Here is a 17732-nt window from a genome sequence, read left to right as displayed (position 1 = left end):
ACCAAACTGTTTCTTTATGAGCCAAAACAGCTTGCCTAGAAAAAATTCTGATCCTTAAGCAAAATATTTCTTGTTGGATTTTGAGTCCAGACCTCCTTTTCAGGTTGAGCAGGAATATGAGTAATGGGCTTTTCCGTTAGACTCGGAAAAACATACCATAACTCCCTTCTTTATCATCTTTACATGAACTAAATGCATCCAGTCTTTTTGAAGGTCTTCATAGGCTTCTGATCATTCTTGTCAAAAAGACACATGTCAGTTCTTAAGAGTGATATTCAGGTACTTTTACTAATGTCTTCACAACATGAAATAAACAGATTTTTTTTTTTTTTTATCTTATGTATATTTTTCTCTTGCATTTGCACCACAGAATAAATTTTATTTTTCTTCAGAAATTTGATGCTTGTAACACATCAAACCTGCAGTGGGGATGATCCATATAGCTACCAGTTTCTAATAAAAATTTCTGTCCATCAGTTACACTCTATCCCATATTCATTGAACATTTATCTTTTAAGTAGTGCCTTGCACTTGTCCTTCATGAATTTCATCCTCCCTCCCTGTATTCTTTTCCAGACAATTTTGCAAATCTGTCAAGGTCATTTTGAATCCTCAGCTTTTCTTGCAGTGTGCTGTGGTTCTTTATTTCTACCTTCCTGCCATTTGCACGACCAGTAAGGATATTTCTTCATTCAATCACTCTTTGAATGTGTTGTTGTTATCCATGTAGCTGTATGAAAAAAAATGGAAAGAGTGTAACTTTTGTGAATCTGATGTTGGTTTATGTGTTAGAAGCAGAATGAGATGACAGATGTCATCTAAGTGATAATGTTGCCCTGCACCATTTTTTTCACTCACTGAAATGGATCATACTTGAAGAAACCAGCTCACTGATTGTTGGTAAGTGTTAGTAATCTTAAAACCTACCACCCTACTTCATGTTACCTTGGTAAAGAGCAATGCATACATACTTACATACACTCTTATATATAACTATACCTAAGTGTACATGCATGTATATGTATATAGTATCTATTTGTTGCTTCAATGTTCTTAATACAAATAAAAAAATAAATAAGGGTGCTAAATAAATTAATAAAATAAAATGAGCTCTTTGGAGGGACTCCTATATTTCAATGGAAAATTCCCATCATTTCTGACACATCGATAGGACATCGTCTTTCAAAATCACATGGTGTCTTTTTGTTCTGCACAGAGCTGAGACCTGAAAATGAATGTGCTGAGGCCTATTTCCGTTGCTTTTGAGCACAGGCTTTTTCATTTACTTCTCAGCATAACAGTTGGACTGCACAGAAGCACTGGAGCTTAACAAAAAAGACTCTCATCTCAGACAAAAACTGTAATTATCACAGGGGAACAAATTAAACAGAAAACCCCGCTGGAATGAGATTTCCACATATTTAGAGTGTGTTAATACCAATAATATGGTACATACTAACAATAGAATCTTTCTGTAGCTTTTGTAGTATCAGATATGAATAAAAATATGTATGATTACACTGCCTCAAAAGAAACAAGATGCTGAAACTCTTTTGTGGATTATTTCTTAAATGTTTAGGAGGTGGGGAAGTTAATTTGAGAAAATTTGGTGTATTTTATTTATAAGTGTTTGCATTTTAATCAGTACTGATCACAATGGCATTGATCTAGGCAATAAAAGGGAATTAATTTCAAATACATTTGCTAAAGTACAGTATGCTCTGTACAAATATACACTTTTTAGGATTTATTTTACCTTTATTTATTATATTTTTATTATTTACAATTATTCTTCCACTAGTACTGTCATCTGCCAATCACATATATTAGATGCCCATTAAAATGGGCATCTATGAAAGAAGGAGACTCAGAATATCCTTCTTTCAGTTTAGTTTATTTTCTTAAGGGAGAAAAAAAAAATCCAACACCACAACATTTGCAGATAAACATATATGTTTGTGCATATATATGTGTGTGTGTGTGTGTGTGTGTGTAAAAGATCAAGGTGCTAATGATGGAAACCACAGAAGGGAGTGTGTCAGCAGATTTATTCATGCCATAGGTCTTATAGACAATAGTCATTGTTTCAGAGTATTATCAGAGTCTTATGTAGCGATATGTATATAAACCGTGATAAGATTTAGTTTTGCTTCAAATTCTAATGATCCTTCCCCTAACAATGAATTTCATGTGCATCTCTTTTTCTTGAATCTGAAACTATGGCATGTATTAAGCCTGCCTACAAGTGTGCACACTTATTTGTGTATATAAATCTCTTTTGTGTGAACATAGATGAATGTTACAGTATCTTCATCTATTTTCAGATGCACTGAGTCCCTGAAAGATTGACTTTTAATCATAGTGTTAGATAATATCATTCAATTCTAAAGTAGTCATGATATTTTTTTTTCTTTTCTCTCTTTTCCTTTCTTTTAAAATTATCCTACTGGAACTAGACTGAATCTTGCATTTTCCTTGAAATAAATAAATGGTAAAGCTCTGTAAACAGCAAACATTTTTATGGTGCGGTGAAAACATCCTGTTTGAATTTGCACAGACAATATTTATGTTTAAGGACTTATCTCTGTAACATTATTGACACATTTGGATCAATACTTTTAAAGGTTTCTCTTTTTTTTTTTTTTTAATATAAAATGCTGGGATGATTTGTATGTTTACCTTGATAATATACACTTGTCTCTTTAAGGTGACAGCAGATGGTCCAATAAGAAGTGGCAGAACTAAGTGCTGAAAATATAGCAGCCCATCTCAAGCTCCCTTAACCATAAAATCTATGAATTTATGCTCAACTGAGCGATAAGACATACTCATGAAATGTCCAAGGGTGAATCAGGGTGGTTGGAAGTGTACCTATTTCCCCTGCACAATGAGAAATTGTTCAATGCACTGTCTAAATGCACACACAATATTTAGTAGCTTTATTTATCAATTAACTGCTTCCATCATGCTCAGCCTTTGTACATCATAGTGGGCTGCCCAGAATTGCAGTACTATTTTGCCTTCTAGGTTTCTGTGGGCTGTTGTGTTAATGCACATTTTGTAGCTCTCCAAGGTTAGTTTAATACTGGCATTCCAGCGTGAACAGTTTGATAGTCTGGGGATTAAATCTTCAGAGGATGTAAGTCAGTGCATATCCGCATGGCATCACAGTTTGCATCACAACACCATCAGGTTCACTACTTAACACATAATTTCAGGTTATGTGTGATTTCCCAGACAGGACTTTATCCTTCTTCATGTCGGTTTCTGTCTCTCTGTCATTCCCTACACTTCCCATTTTAGGTTATATTCTCTGCTGCACCTGTTCCACAACACACAGCCAGACAGAGTACCAATGCTCTGCTGTGTTAATCAGATGAAGAAACTACACCAGAAAAAATATTCTAAGCCATGGGTTTTCTTCTGAACCGTGCTAAATCAGTTCCATGTCCTCATCCTCAAATGACTTCTGCTATTGAACAAGCCAATTGCAGATCTGTTCCTCTACAGAGGAACAGCAAAACCATATTACCTGATTAGCCATTACCTCTGCTGTATTTGTTTTCACCATCCTTAAGCTTACTGGAATGTAAAACTGTTGCCAACATCATCCAGATCAAAGATCTTTGGACACACAAATGAATAAATTTTATTTTGAAAAAAGTCAGTGTATTTTCTGCTCAAGTTCAAGGAAAGTGATTGTACCATTTGGTGTGAATAAAGCAGGCAGGCAGACACAGAAGATCAGCAGCCAGAGAAAGGGAAAGATGCCATCAGAGAAAAGGGACTACTTATCATCCTTTTCTGTCAAGACATTATGGGCCTGGCTGTGATGTAGCATGGCCATTTTCTGCATAAAGTTAATTTAAGTAGCCCAGGACAGATTAATCCCCTGCAAGAAATAATTCCTGCTTATTCTCCAAGCTGCCAGTGTAACAGAGGAAAAGAGCAGAAGCAAAGGGAGGAGGTGGGGGCTGTTGTACCTAATGCACTCTATCAGTCCTCAGTCCAGGAATCTGAAGTAGCCGCGTAGTTGAGATTGTTACAGTTATTTTACAAGTGGAGGGCTTGGGAAAAAAATAGTTCAAAGGCTTGAACAAACCAAAAAGAAATCACAAACACTAGGGAACACTGGATCTCCATTCTTTGCTTTCTGAAGGTAGGAGCTGGAGACAGGGAGAGAGAATATGCATAATGTATTTTATATGCAAAACACAGTACTGTATAAAAACAAAGATCACTCACAGTTTTGCCATACATATATATAGCATAACATTAAAGAAATTGCTCATCAAAAAAGCGCAGTGATTACACAATAAAACATTTTGAGCAACAGAGATATAGCCTGGGCCATTCTCCAATGAAGAATTTTAAATTAACTAATGCAATTATTTTGACAACTGTAATTTCAGTAAAATTAAAATTCTTGGTGTTGTATTTCATCATTAACACATGGTTACAAGAGCCATATATGTCTCCCTTTATATTTGTCAATGGGTTGTTCCAGAATGATACAAAAATATCCTTACTTCCTCTAGTTGCAATTTGCTCTATATTTGCTCATTTGCTAGCATGTGAAAGAACTAGTTTTGAGTCTGCCTTTGTGATTTAGAGTCGAATGTAGTGTTGTACAGGGTCAAATTGTTATAAGTTTGGTAGTTGTGGTAGACAAAAATACATCAGAAAAAACTGTATATCTGCTTGAGCTATTCAAAAAGAGTATTGCATATTACAGCATCCAAGTGCCTCTAAGTGACCAGCCCTGGGTGTGTGCCACATTGCTGGGCTGCCACATCAGTTGTGTGCAGTCCTTGCATGCCCCAGTACTGAAACAGAAGCTCTAACCCTTCCCATTGCCCCATTGCCCCAAGAAGTCATTCTGACAGACCAAGTGCTGCAGAAGCAGGTTGTGCAGCTACTTTTCCCTCTTTGCACATCCATTCCTTACCTTTTTCCAGGTCTGTGACTAGTGCAAATCCTAAATGAAGTTTTTTCAAATGCTCTAAAATCTCTGTAAAGCCATATTCTGCTAGCTAAGGAGGAATGAAGTTTTAGCTGGTAATCTTTCACTTTTAGTGAACTTTTAAATGAGCCAAATATTCTCAGCCAAGTGACCATCCACCTGTGGAAGGGAGTAAAGGTTAGTTCTATTGCTCTTCAAGGTCCACTTTGCAAGTTTCAGACCTGCAGATCCAAATTTCAAAGAAGGAGGTACTCAGGATGGAAATCTTTGGAAAAAAAAACAGCCAGAGGCCACAGGAAAAGCCTTTGAGTAAACAAGGGGAATGAGAGACAATCTATCCCGTATGTCAGCAAAGAAGTTTCCTCTCAGAATACCTCAGGTACCAACAGATAATCCATCCTACGCGTCCATTTCTTGTGTGGCTTGGGGCAGAGACTGCGAATGTCTGTAGGATGTCTCTTCTGGTGGGCCACAATTTGAAAATACTCTTCCAAGAAAAATATCTGTGATCCCAATAGAAGCAATCTTCCTACTCAAATGTCCTTATGACATTACAGTACATATATTTAAATCACTGAAGTTGTGACTATCCTCCCAGCTTAGGTGAATATCTATTCTCCTGGAGTCAGGCTCATTAGTAATTGCATCTTCATTCTATGCAACCACAGACAGCAGAGACTGCTAGGATAGTTATCTGCTGCTGTCTGGTATGTAACAACACTGGTTTTTCAGGCCTGATTAATTAATCGAAACTGAGTTATTAAATTAACTTCAGTACTTTCACAGAGCTCCTGAAAATAATTTTGAAAGCTGCAATGGGTATTTTTAAAATAACATATCTCTTTATTGTGAAGAATATAAGAGAAGTCATGTAACTATTAGAGACTAAAATTCCTGCTTTAACAATCTGGAGGGCAATCTGTGCAACTTCTTTTCATGAAATAAAATGATGGTCCTTGGAGGAACAACAGGAGGATGCAAGAGAACTACTCACTTAAATTCTTACATTAAATAAGCTTAAGAATAGAAGTTTGCAAAACTACATATCTTCTATAGTCCAATCATAAATTAAAAGCTGATGCAGAACAAGCAAAATGAAAACCCAATTTTAGTCTTCATTTTGTTCTATTCTTTCAACATTTTTAGAGACATTTAAAGCTTAGTATACCACTGATAATAAAAGCTTTTGAGGAGCTTTACATTCCTAACAAAACCATAGCTTTTACTAAGTCAGAGATACGGAGGAAAAATTATTGTGAACTGAGTTAAACTGTGTTTCTCTTTCCAGCACCCATTTACTAACAAATAAATTGTACAAGGTAATGCATTTGCAATTCCACTTTGCCATATAAACCTTATTTCTTTGCAGTTGCAGAGTTTGGAGTCCATTGATCCCTGAAAGCTGTATTCCTCTCTTGCTGATATCTTTTTAGTTACAACATTTTAGTTGCTTGCAAGAATTAGCCCCTTTTGCTGCCCAGTCATTACCACAAGTATTAAGCTGGTGCTTCAGTATTTTCCTAGGTGTCTTTTTTTTGCTCAAGAGCACTGTCTTCCTGACCCTCAGCACAATTGGGTAGTCCTAAGCTCTCTGATTACCAGCCATGGCCAGTGCAAGTGGTATGGGTGTCCCTCAAGAGTTCCACTATGGGAACATGAAACCACGTACTTCTGGACATACTCACAGCATCTTTGGAGAAAACTGATGGTTTCCTTTGTGATATTCATCAGAAAGAGAAAATCCCAGCTGATTTTACGCTGTGGATTTCCTAAGTGTTATTTTTCTTCACTGTCCCTTTCTTCCCACCAGGTTCCCTTCCAACTCTGAAGAATAAGAATAGCACCCACTTCTTCCACAACCTAACACACTGCAGGCTGAGCTCCTTGGCAATGCAAACCAGTTCCTAGCATCTTTTCAGGTTTGGAGATTCAAGCCTTCTTCATGAGTTCAACCTTGTAAACAGTGAATGGGATAATGTTGATGATTACTTCTGATTGCTGGTCTCTCCTTTTTGTCAAACATAACTCATTTGAGTTTAATACTGCTGTCCTTTCTGCCTCTGCTTTTCCTGGGTTTTTTTTTTGTTGTTGTTGTTAGGGGGTTTTTTTTGTTTTATTTTGGTTTGGGGGTTTTTTGTGTGTGTTTTCATTTTTGTTTTTGCATCTTTGTTGTTGTTGTCTTTTTTTTTTTCAGACTGGCTGAACTTTGTCTTTTTTAAGATAGGCATGTAATTCCATGGGATTCTTTTCTGAACAATGCTTCACTTTCAGTAGTGCCCCCCTTTAGCAATTTATGGCCCTAAACTGCTGTGTAAAAGGACACAACAGTCCTCTCCATGTTGTCAGCAGGTTCCTAATGTAAAGATATTCTTTCTCTCTGGTTTCACATAAACTCTGGTAATACAGATGCTTTAGTCCTTCCTTCATCATCTGGGACCTCTTGTCTCCAGTACTGAAGCATGCCCCAGGTCTCACTCGCTGCCTGCTGCAGTGAAACACACATATGCAGAGACCAGAGCAACTTTGTTCTGGAGGCAGAGGTCAGCCCAGAAAGCGTTTGGCTTATGAACATCTGTGCTTTGTGAAGAACCTGACAATGTAAAGCTTCTTTCTGTTCAGGATGGTGCTGGAGTGAAACCCAAGCTGAGGCTCCATTGAAGTCATAGTGCCTGTTAATATAGACGAATTTTTGTGTATGCTTAAATACTTCCCTCAGCTGAGCTAAAGAACATAATTCTCCTTTTTTTCCTCTAATAAATAAATTTATTTTCTCCTGTACAATTGTCTGTCTCTCTATTTTATCTTCTTTATTGTTTGTGTTCATCTCAAGTACTGTTCATATTGGTTTTTATTATTAATTTTTCTACCACTTTATCACATGTTAGAGGGGGATATGAGTGGATGCTGAACAACCTGGTATTGGCTTTAACAGTAGGTCATAAAATAATGTAATGCTCTGTAGAGATTCAGGTCATGCCTTCAATTGAAGATAAAGTGTTTTTTACCTCTATCATGCCAAGAAAATTAATGTAGCCTCTACTTGCCTCTCTCCACCTTGGCATCCCTTATTAAACTTAGGGCAATTATGATCTGAACATTTTTAGGATGACAAACATCAGGGATCACCTGAGGTTAATGTCAATTAATAGGTTGTGGCAGTTATGGGGTAACTGGCAATTTGGATGAGAAAATGAAAGAAAAAAAGAAGCAGGAAAAGGTAGAAGGGGATAATATTGTATGGCTTAGAAACCAGATATAAAAGTTAAGTAAGCACTGATACTGACAAAGGAATCATTAGGAGTTAAATTCCTTAGCATCTGTCAATCCATGCTGTTATGTCACACTGATAACTGCAGCACGTGAACGACGGTGTCTCTATAGCCAATATTTCATTTTCATCAAGGAGTTTCACTGGGCACGTGGGAGCTGTCAAGGCCTGGAGAGGTGATCCGTCAGAAAGATGTCTGCAGCATTAAGTGTTTAATGCTATTTTAATAAGACCAGGAGCAAATGTTTTGTAATTCTTGTATATACCTGTGAATGGCTGTGTAATGTTTTAAATGAAATGTTTTAAAACACTTCTTCCCTTCTATCTTCAGGTACAATTGAGCCAGATCCTTTACAGACTTAATTTGCCATGGTTCTTTTGATTTCACCAGGATTGTGCCATCTGAAGCTGAGACCCAAGAGATTTAATATCCTCTGAGTACCATATATCCTGGAGAAAACAGATTTATGTAGAAAATGGTTTTCACCGGGCATAACATACTGTGAAGGGAAAATGAGAGACAAGAAAACAAACAGTCTGCTTTCCTAAGTTAGAACTTTCTCCATTCCAGTTAAGGAATTAAATAATAAGACATTGTCTATTATTGCGTTTCTCTATTATTGTGTCAGCTTTAAATAAAAATCTTGATTAGTTCACATAGATGTATTTATGCATTTTTATACATGAGATATAAAAATGCACATTGAATTTGATTTTTTCAATTAGACACAATTAGAATGTAACAAAAAATAAGTGTGACACTGTCAAATTTATATAAATTTGCCATGATTTCATATCTCATGGGAGATCATGAGGTATTTCCAAATCTTACTAAGTAATAAAAACAAAATATGATTTCATGAACAAGGTGTTATCTCCAGTGTCACAATAACTGCACCCAAAAATCAGGCACACAACTGAGCATAAAATATGTGTTAGTAATAAATTTGGATTTCAAACAATTATGTCTCGCACCTATCTTGTAATTTCCATATTATTTTTTATCTGATATTAAGGGCCATAGATTTAATGATATTTTGAAGATGTCCAGTATCATTTTTAGTTTCCTAATGCACCCACATTTGGATGTATGAAATGCAAGATAAGTTATGAAGAAAGAGTAAGAAGAAAATCCAAATACATAATGTGCATACAAAAAATACCAAATTCTCTTGGATTGCACCAGTTGTATTCCAAAGACTTTTTCTTTCTTTTTTTTTTTTTTTTTAATTCCTTCTTTCATCTCAGACAATATTCAGGTGCTGCTTAATAGCCACTATTCAGTGTCATTGAAATGTTCACTGGTGAGGTTTTTGTTTCATTCAACTATTACTACTTCCATTTTTATTTGACTTCATGAATTTAAGCCTTGCAATTTATCTTAAAAGCATGTAATAAGAATCATAGAACCATGAAATATCCTGAGATGGAAGGAACCCAAAATGATCATCGAGTTTAACTCCTGACCCTGCACAGGGCAATCCTAAGGATGACATGCTGTGAGAGCTCTATCCAAATGATTCTTGAACTCAGTTGGGCTTGGTGCTGTGACCAATTCCTGGTGAGCCTGTTCCAGTATCCAGCCACTCTCTGGGTGAAGAACTTTTCTTAATGCTTAACCTAAGTCTCCCCTGCCACAGTTTCCCTTGGGTCCTGTCACTGGCCACCACAGAGAAGAGATCAGTGCCTGCCCCTGCCCTGACCCTCATGAGGAATCTGTAAACCACAATGAAGTCGCCTCCAGGCTGAAAAGACCAAGTGACCTCAGCTGCTCCTGGTATGGCTTCTCCTCTAGACCTGTGTCTAAGAATGAGCTTTTTTGCAACATCTTCTGTGGGCAGATTTCTAGGGAAAGTCAACTAACTTGGTACCCTATATCCATAGGATTTAAGAAAAATAAGATTCTTTACCTAGCCAGAGCAAGAGCATTTGTAAATAGAAACAGGGAATCATGTCATACTTTAATGGCTGCTTAGTAAATTAATCTGCAGCTACCTCTGAAACATATTTTAATTTTAAGGCTGGGGAATATGATGAATGCCATAAAAAGGATGCCCTGAACACAGCTCCAACATATTCATGTGTGTTTGAACCTCAATGGTGTGTGTCTGTTCTTTATGTTTAAAACTACTATTCTAAAAGAAAGAGAAAAAAAGGTACATTTTGAAAGACCAAAAAAAATCCACTTTATCTGTAACACTTTTTAATGCCCACATGGTAGTGAAAAGTAGGGAGATAATATGTGGATTATTTAAAATTATTGCATATCTTCTTGCTTAGAACATAAGTAATTACATTAGTACATTTGACTACAAAAACAAGAAATAAATTCACATTACTTTGTTGAATCTGTGTTAGTGGACATCCTTGGTGTGTAATTCAGATTAATATTTATAGCTCTGCATGAATTTCTTGTACTTGGCTCTGTAAATTTAGCTTGGAGGACACCAACAACTGTGCTTAGTTTGTGATGCAAAGTCCAAATGAAAAAAGTCCATGCTGATTGAAGTCCAAAATTATTTCAAAATATAAATAATTTGTGCCTCTGTCTTTCCAAAGTGGCTGAACTTAAAAAAGCATTCAAAGTTGTTTTTTTTTTTTTAAAAAAAAGCCTCTCAGCTTCAAGATATGGTGTTTCTACATTATAATGTGAAAGATGAACTTGCACATGTATGTACATAATTTTTTTCAAAGCAAAAAAGCCTCTTTTAACTTTCATATTAAAATCTAAGTCATGGTTGAATCTCCTAGAAAGATTCCTCATCTGTCCATTGGAATTCTGGCCTTGCATTCATGGTTTTCCACATCTTTTTAAATGCAATTCTAAATATTTTCCTTTCTTCCAAGAATAATATTTTGAATTAGCAAGAGACATTTACTTTTTACATACTTTTCTGTATTCAGACGTTCTAAGATCCTTCCAAACAAATCAAATTGACAGCGTATTGGGGGCTGCTTGCTGAAGCAAAAGGCAGAAGTACTGGTCACAAAGACAACCACTTTAGTACTTGAAATACCCATAGGAAAGTTGCATCAAAAAAAACATTATCTCATGTGAGGGAAGATGGGCTTTTGAGGCAACTAGAAAATTATCCTAGGAGGTAACTAGAATTGATGAAGAAAAACATGTCCTTTGAAATAAGAAATAGCTATTAGGGTCTAAGGAAACATTAAACTAATAAATGGTCAGATTGATGCAGGAATTGCAATGCTCACGTATTATTAGATACTAACATAAAAGATATGGCCCAGATTAAACAAAGTCAGGGTTTGTGCCTAATTTAAGTAGACCCAAAAAAATATTTAAAACATTATTACACCGTCAATAGGTGACATAGTGTCTGTAATCCCAGTTGAATCCGTGGAAATATAATTGTCTGTCCAGAAAATGACAAAAGAAAAATATCACAATACATCAAAATCTTACTTAGTTCATCAGAGAGGTTTTTTTGCTTTGCTTTTAGTTTTTGTTTGGTTTTTTGCTTGCTTTTGTGAGTAGCAATATCTAGAGTAGAGGCAAATTTTACATTTTAGCAGTGTTTTTACAATAGTTCCTGGCTTTATTTTCCTAAACTGCACATAGATAGTTTCTGGCTTTACTACCATTATGTACTGGTTTTGTGACATTAATTTGAGATGCTGTAGATAAGAGAAGCAATTCCATTCATGAAATCAAATTCTGCTTGTAAGTATGCCTTTCAAGAAAAAGGAAGATCTGTATTTCTTCTAAGTGTTTTCAGGTCGTGCATCTGTGTTAACTCAAATAATGGAAGCCAGGATTGATGATTGGCTGATTCAGTGAAGCTCTTGCCAAGAATTTTCAGAGATTAGGAGGTTGTTGGAAAGATATCAATGAAGGTTTAGGGATCACTGTATGAACTATTCTAAATTAACAGCTAATGGATGTTTTTAATAGCTCTTTTATAGATGAGTGCAGCTGAATGAAAACTGACAAGAAAGCTCAGCTTTGCTTGGTATGAGCTTTAACTTTTTTTCACACATGATGACCTGCCTCTGCACTTGCTTTCTCACTTTATTTCTGCATAGGGTAAAAATTCATTTATTTTATAGTTAATAAACATATCCATGCAGACTTTGATCTTTTTGGGGTTATTTTGGTTTTTTTGTTTGTTTTTTTTTTTAAGTAGTAGAGAATATTGTTTCCTAAAATGCTGCATATACTCAGTGCTGGACTACTTTTCCAAAGATTTGTTCATCCATCTTGCTGTTTCTGGCAAAGTTCAGTTCTTGCAGAAATAGTGAGCAGACATGAAAAAAATGAATACTCTTTGATTATAGCTGGTGTAATCAAGTTGTCTGACCTTCCTGGTGCACAAAGAGACATGACTTGGGTATTCAATATTCAATTTCAGTGGCCCAAAGAGATGAATAAATATAAGGGAGACAGAGTTCATATGAAAGTATACCATTGGGACAGAAAATAAATGTCTTGAGGTTGTTTTTTGCACTAGAGCTCATGTGATTCTGATCATCTCCACTGACGCCAATGGGCTGTCAAAAGACAGTATTTTTGTCATAGAACAGGGACAGATGTGACATCATTGCTTCTGCCTAGTTCACAGCTGTTTAAAATTATCTAAATGTTTTAACTCTCAAAATTTTGCCAAGAGGGATTCGGTGACTACCTCTTTCAGTATAGAACTCTATTTGTGCTTTTATGTGTGCTCTCTGTCATTTCTGCACTATAAGCATATCAGATGAATAAGAAATATAGTTTAAAATTTTGCATTTACCTTAAGGTAGACAAAATATTCAGGAAAGAAACATCTTTTCTTCATACTGAGGCTTTTCTGTTAATATAGAAACAAATTTTTAAAATATCCAAATGAAAAACAACACATATTCTTAAAATTGACCTGACATCAAAGACATGCCAGTTGCACATAATTTTAGAACTATTTGTCAAATTTCTATTTTTACTCACAGACAGGCTGTGCAAGGAAAACATGATGTTAGTGTATGCTTATGTGTGGATAGCTAAGTCAAACTACATATTTCCAGTGACTGAAATTGTGGCTTAGACATCTAGAACCAATGTGAAAAATACATTTAGACAATATATTTTGGTGTCTGAAACGAGTGGAATCCTGCTATAAAAATCTTTAGATTATGTATCAATAAAATAACAGTTATTTCATTGTATTTTATCTTGTACTATTGTAGTACATTCTGTAATGATGAATTCTGAGAGCTATCTCCTATTGATTGATATCATCCCACAAGGACATAAATTCACTGCTTTCATTTTTAATAAGTGCTATGAGAAGCAAGACATTTCAAACTTTTTACAAGCCTTTAAGATTAAACGTCTTTATGTGAATCTGAGTAACATCTCAAGCAGGGATATAGGTAAAGTATATAAGGAAGCATTACAAAATATTTCAGTCTTTATTATTAAGACTAATTGCCCTATTATGATCCTTTATTTGTAAGAAACCATTAACTTCTTAATGCATTGTGGGCAATAAGATTCTCATCAACATATTCTGTAGTATATTTAAATTTTCTTTGATTCAATCAATGGCTTTCAATGATTCAATCAATAAAAAATAAGGAGAAACGGGATTGTCTGATTTTCAAAAGGAAGCATATATTGTGGATTTTCCCTGATACTATCACAACAAAAAATAATTGAAAAAACACAATCGTCTTGAAGGAATATTTTAATTTTTTTTTAATTTTCAAAAAAGCCTCAGTAATTTCATGCAATATCAGTAAGGATGTGCAAGTGATTCCTACCCCAAGAAACCTTCACATAGACAAAGAGAAAGAAACAGCATTAGTACTGTTTGAATCTTCAGATCTAATTCATCTTTCATTTTGCTTTTTTGCTTTTAATATTTATACCCATTATGGTCAAGTTTTTATATCATGATGGTGCTTTTTAAGGCAAAAAGGCTGACTTCAATGATAGAGATCTATCTCCAAAGTGCCAGTCTGTCTTTTTAAAAAAATGTATATGGAGTATGATTGAAAAGAAAGTACTAGCTAAGTGGAGGTACAGCTTCCTTCCATCTAGTGAAAGCTAACTCCTCACAACTGTATTTTTAAGCTAACACCAAATATTTTAAAGGAAAAAATCTCAGCGAGAAAAGCAGCATCAACATTTTTAACAGATTCAAGGTCCCTATCAAAACAAGCATTCAGAAAATTTGTTCTTTCAAATTGGAGAAGAGTGCAGCAAAGCATGATTTTAACACATAACTAGGGAAGATATGCATGAATCTTAAGCTCTGTAACTGAGTGGCATCTTTGGAAGAATGTATGTAATGTCTTAGCAGCTACACTTACGACCTCTGAAACTAGGCTTACCAGCTTCCCCAGGTCTTGCACCTTTTCTCATAATATTTTCCTATCACTTTTTTACTAGTTTGATTGCTCTTCATTAATGCTTAAAAAAATCTTATATTAGTAATGCAGATTTTGCTGGTACTTTACGTGGGTGAACTGTTCAAACAAGACATGAAGTAAACACCTTTGGGTAACTGATGAATGACCTGAAGCTTCTAGGAGCTAGTGGTAGTTGACAAGAGAACTTCAAAAATTTAAACAAAGGGCAAAATAATAAGGCCTTGAATTTGATGCATAAGGCAATGGGAAAAACAGCTGGTGCTGGCACCAATGGAGATGGGGAGCACTCAAAGTCCTTTAGGCAAGCTAGATAACCAGCACTGTGCAAAGGACCACTGCCCACTTGGTGACAACTTTTTAGGCCTTTAATTGAAGCATCTGAAGCTCCTAATTTCTCATATAACCTTCCTTGAACCAGGGCTGCTGTAGATGATATTGCCTACATTTGGAACAGATATTCTGGATGCCACCAGGCTATGCCAACCTAGGTCACTCCCATAAGGATCTATGAAGTCAGGAATGAATCTCCTGCTGAAAAATCCTGTGCAGCACAGGTATCAGAAAGCTTTAGGGGGCTGTGTGACAATGCATTCCCCTCAGGAAGAAAAACATCTTGACTGAAGGAGTCCAGAGACCATGAAACACCTGCAAAAGTGCCTCCAGATGAAGCACACTGGCTGGAGCGGTCCATCAAAAGCAATCTAACAGAGCATTGTGGGCATTGTCATCACTATCACTGGGACTTGTAAGAAGGGTTTGAGGACATTTGTATTATCCAATTTGTACCATCATATTAAAATACTGCGGTGCATAGTACTGGAAAATGGTATCTGGGAGTCATTAATAAATACCTGGGCCAGAACAAGGCAAGGTTATCACCTTTTTGTCAAAGTAATAGAGATACTTCCATTAATAGATGACCCCAATCACCGTTGGACAATAAATATAAAAGCATACAGATGAAAAGGTTTTTCAGACTACAGAATAATAGGGAGATATTACAAGTTGGTTTCACAGATCCAGACAAAGTTAATTATTAGTAACGATTCTTTTTTGTCATAAGAATTGCAATAATATTGAATAGAAAAGGATATATCTACAAGAGCATTTTAATTTCTTAAACTCTCCTTCCAGATATGGGAGAAATATATGGAAGTGAGTCTGTATTTCCTGACCTTGGCAGATCAAAACGCAAAAGGTTTTGCCCTCAAATGTCACCAGTGGTTTGGAGTGAAGAACCTTTTATTAACATTTTCAGAGTTTCTGGGTATATTCCCTTTAAGAATTTCCTTTCTAAAATCTGCATGCTAAATTATTCTGCAGCCCCTTCAGATCACCTATGTTCCATTGAAGCAGGACACATTTTTGCTTAAGTTATGCAGAGGAACAAATCCTCAGTTTTTAGCCTTCAGCTGGTTTCTAAAAAGTTAGGGTGGAAGAAAGAAATTTTCTGTAATGTTCAACTTAAAAAATAAAAGCAAACAAAAAACAAAACCCTTTTCATATTAAACATAACAATCTAGGCAGAAAAGTATATAAAAATAAGTACTACACCACTGCAGACAAAACATCTATATTTTAAAACATATTGGACTATGTGGTGAATTGAAGAAAGTTTGAAAATTCTTGGCCTATATTTTAAAGAAACAGATGCAATCTTAATTTAAATATTATCAAGTAACTAGTCTTCTTGGTGTGAGAAATATTTGGTTCTTATCTATTAAAAAAATTTAACCTTTCAAAAATTCTTAAAAAGAGCCATGATATCTATTAAGGAAGAACATGATCATACAATTAGTGGGGTTTATGCTTTATCTACCTATTGTATTTTGACAAAGAAAGCAAAGAAATGTTCCTTAAAATGATTATGTAGTAGCCTGATTAATTTCTTTAATCTTAAAGTAAAAGTCTGAAATGGGTTAAGTGCATTTTATACAAATACCTCTCTCTTATTCCAATATGAACCAGACAAGCACATACCATTTTGGCAGATGGTTAAACTTCATCAGTGTCAGGAGAAGGTGGAAATACCTTGGTTATAAGAATAAAAGGGTTTAACCTGGTTTAAATTTGCCAGACAAACTAATATGTTTGTCTGTATCTCATAATCTTCTAGATTTTTTTAGCAGAAATTGCTTATTTCAGATATCAAATAATTGGTTTGATTGACTTTTTCCTGCTAGACTAGATCAACGTAAGTAAATACGTATGAGTATTTAGTTATGGTCTATATATATAATATGGAAATAGTCAATTAAAGAAAAAAAGCTACATACAACTGCTAGAAAACAAGTAAAACAGCTAAATTGCAAAATTAAATACATTAAAAGCATTAAATGCAGCCCTGTTTTAAACAGAGTCTGTTTGTAGGTGATGCTTTCCATGCTGATAGCTTCCAGTGGCCTTTTAAGCTTTCAGGTGCACACATTCGTATTTAGGTATCTGTTTAATAATAGTCTGTCTTTAAGGATTGTAATTTGTATAAGAACTAATGTAATTTTTATTCACGTTAAGTGATTGCTGTTGTATGCATAAAATGTGGATAAAAAGTCACACATTTGGCTGTTGATCTGTACTTACCTCTGATTTTTGCCTTGTGAATGAAAATACAAAAGCTTAAACAATAAAGGAATATTTGGATTTCTTTTACTTTCATATATGTAGCATAGAATTTGGGAGCATTTATGTCTATTTTTTATACACTTGCTAGGAAATCTATATATAATGACTGAATTTAGTAGTATCATGATGTCATGCATATCTTTCATAGTTTAACATATATTTTTGGGAAGGAAAATAGAATTTTCTGTAGGGTCACTTATTGAATCCCAGTAATAAGAATTCCCACAATGAATGCAAACCGGATTACAGTATCAATGTCAAAAAAAAAAAAAAAAGTAATAGTTTGCATTGGTGGTCCCTTGTCTTTATTCCCCTTGCCTTGCCTTGCATCCACTTCATTCCCTCTTCCTTCCCTCCCCTTCCTTTTGCTACTTAAGAATTTTAAGAACAAACTATTGACTTACCTGCAAAACCCATTAAGCCTTCAACTCAAAGATGTTATGACAGAGTTTGTAGGCAATTTATCCCTTGGGAAAAGCAGACATCAAAATTCCTCTAAGGAAATTA

General features: G+C 35.3%; 1 long non-coding RNA gene across 1 annotated transcript; it reads left to right on the top strand.

Moving 5' to 3' along the window:
- The first annotated feature begins 6771 nt into the window (after positions 1-6771).
- LOC115496168 (uncharacterized) lies at positions 6772-17468 on the top strand. The gene is made up of 2 exons (XR_003961568.4): positions 6772-6882; positions 8563-17468. It is a non-coding gene; the product is annotated as an uncharacterized lncRNA (long non-coding RNA).
- The last annotated feature ends 264 nt before the right edge of the window (positions 17469-17732 follow it).

Source organism: Taeniopygia guttata, chromosome 1 (genome assembly GCF_048771995.1).
Source record: "Taeniopygia guttata chromosome 1, bTaeGut7.mat, whole genome shotgun sequence".
NCBI lineage: Eukaryota > Metazoa > Chordata > Aves > Passeriformes > Estrildidae > Taeniopygia > Taeniopygia guttata.
The sequence above is the reverse complement of the archived record's forward strand: the minus strand, read 5'-3'. Positions and strand labels throughout refer to the sequence as shown.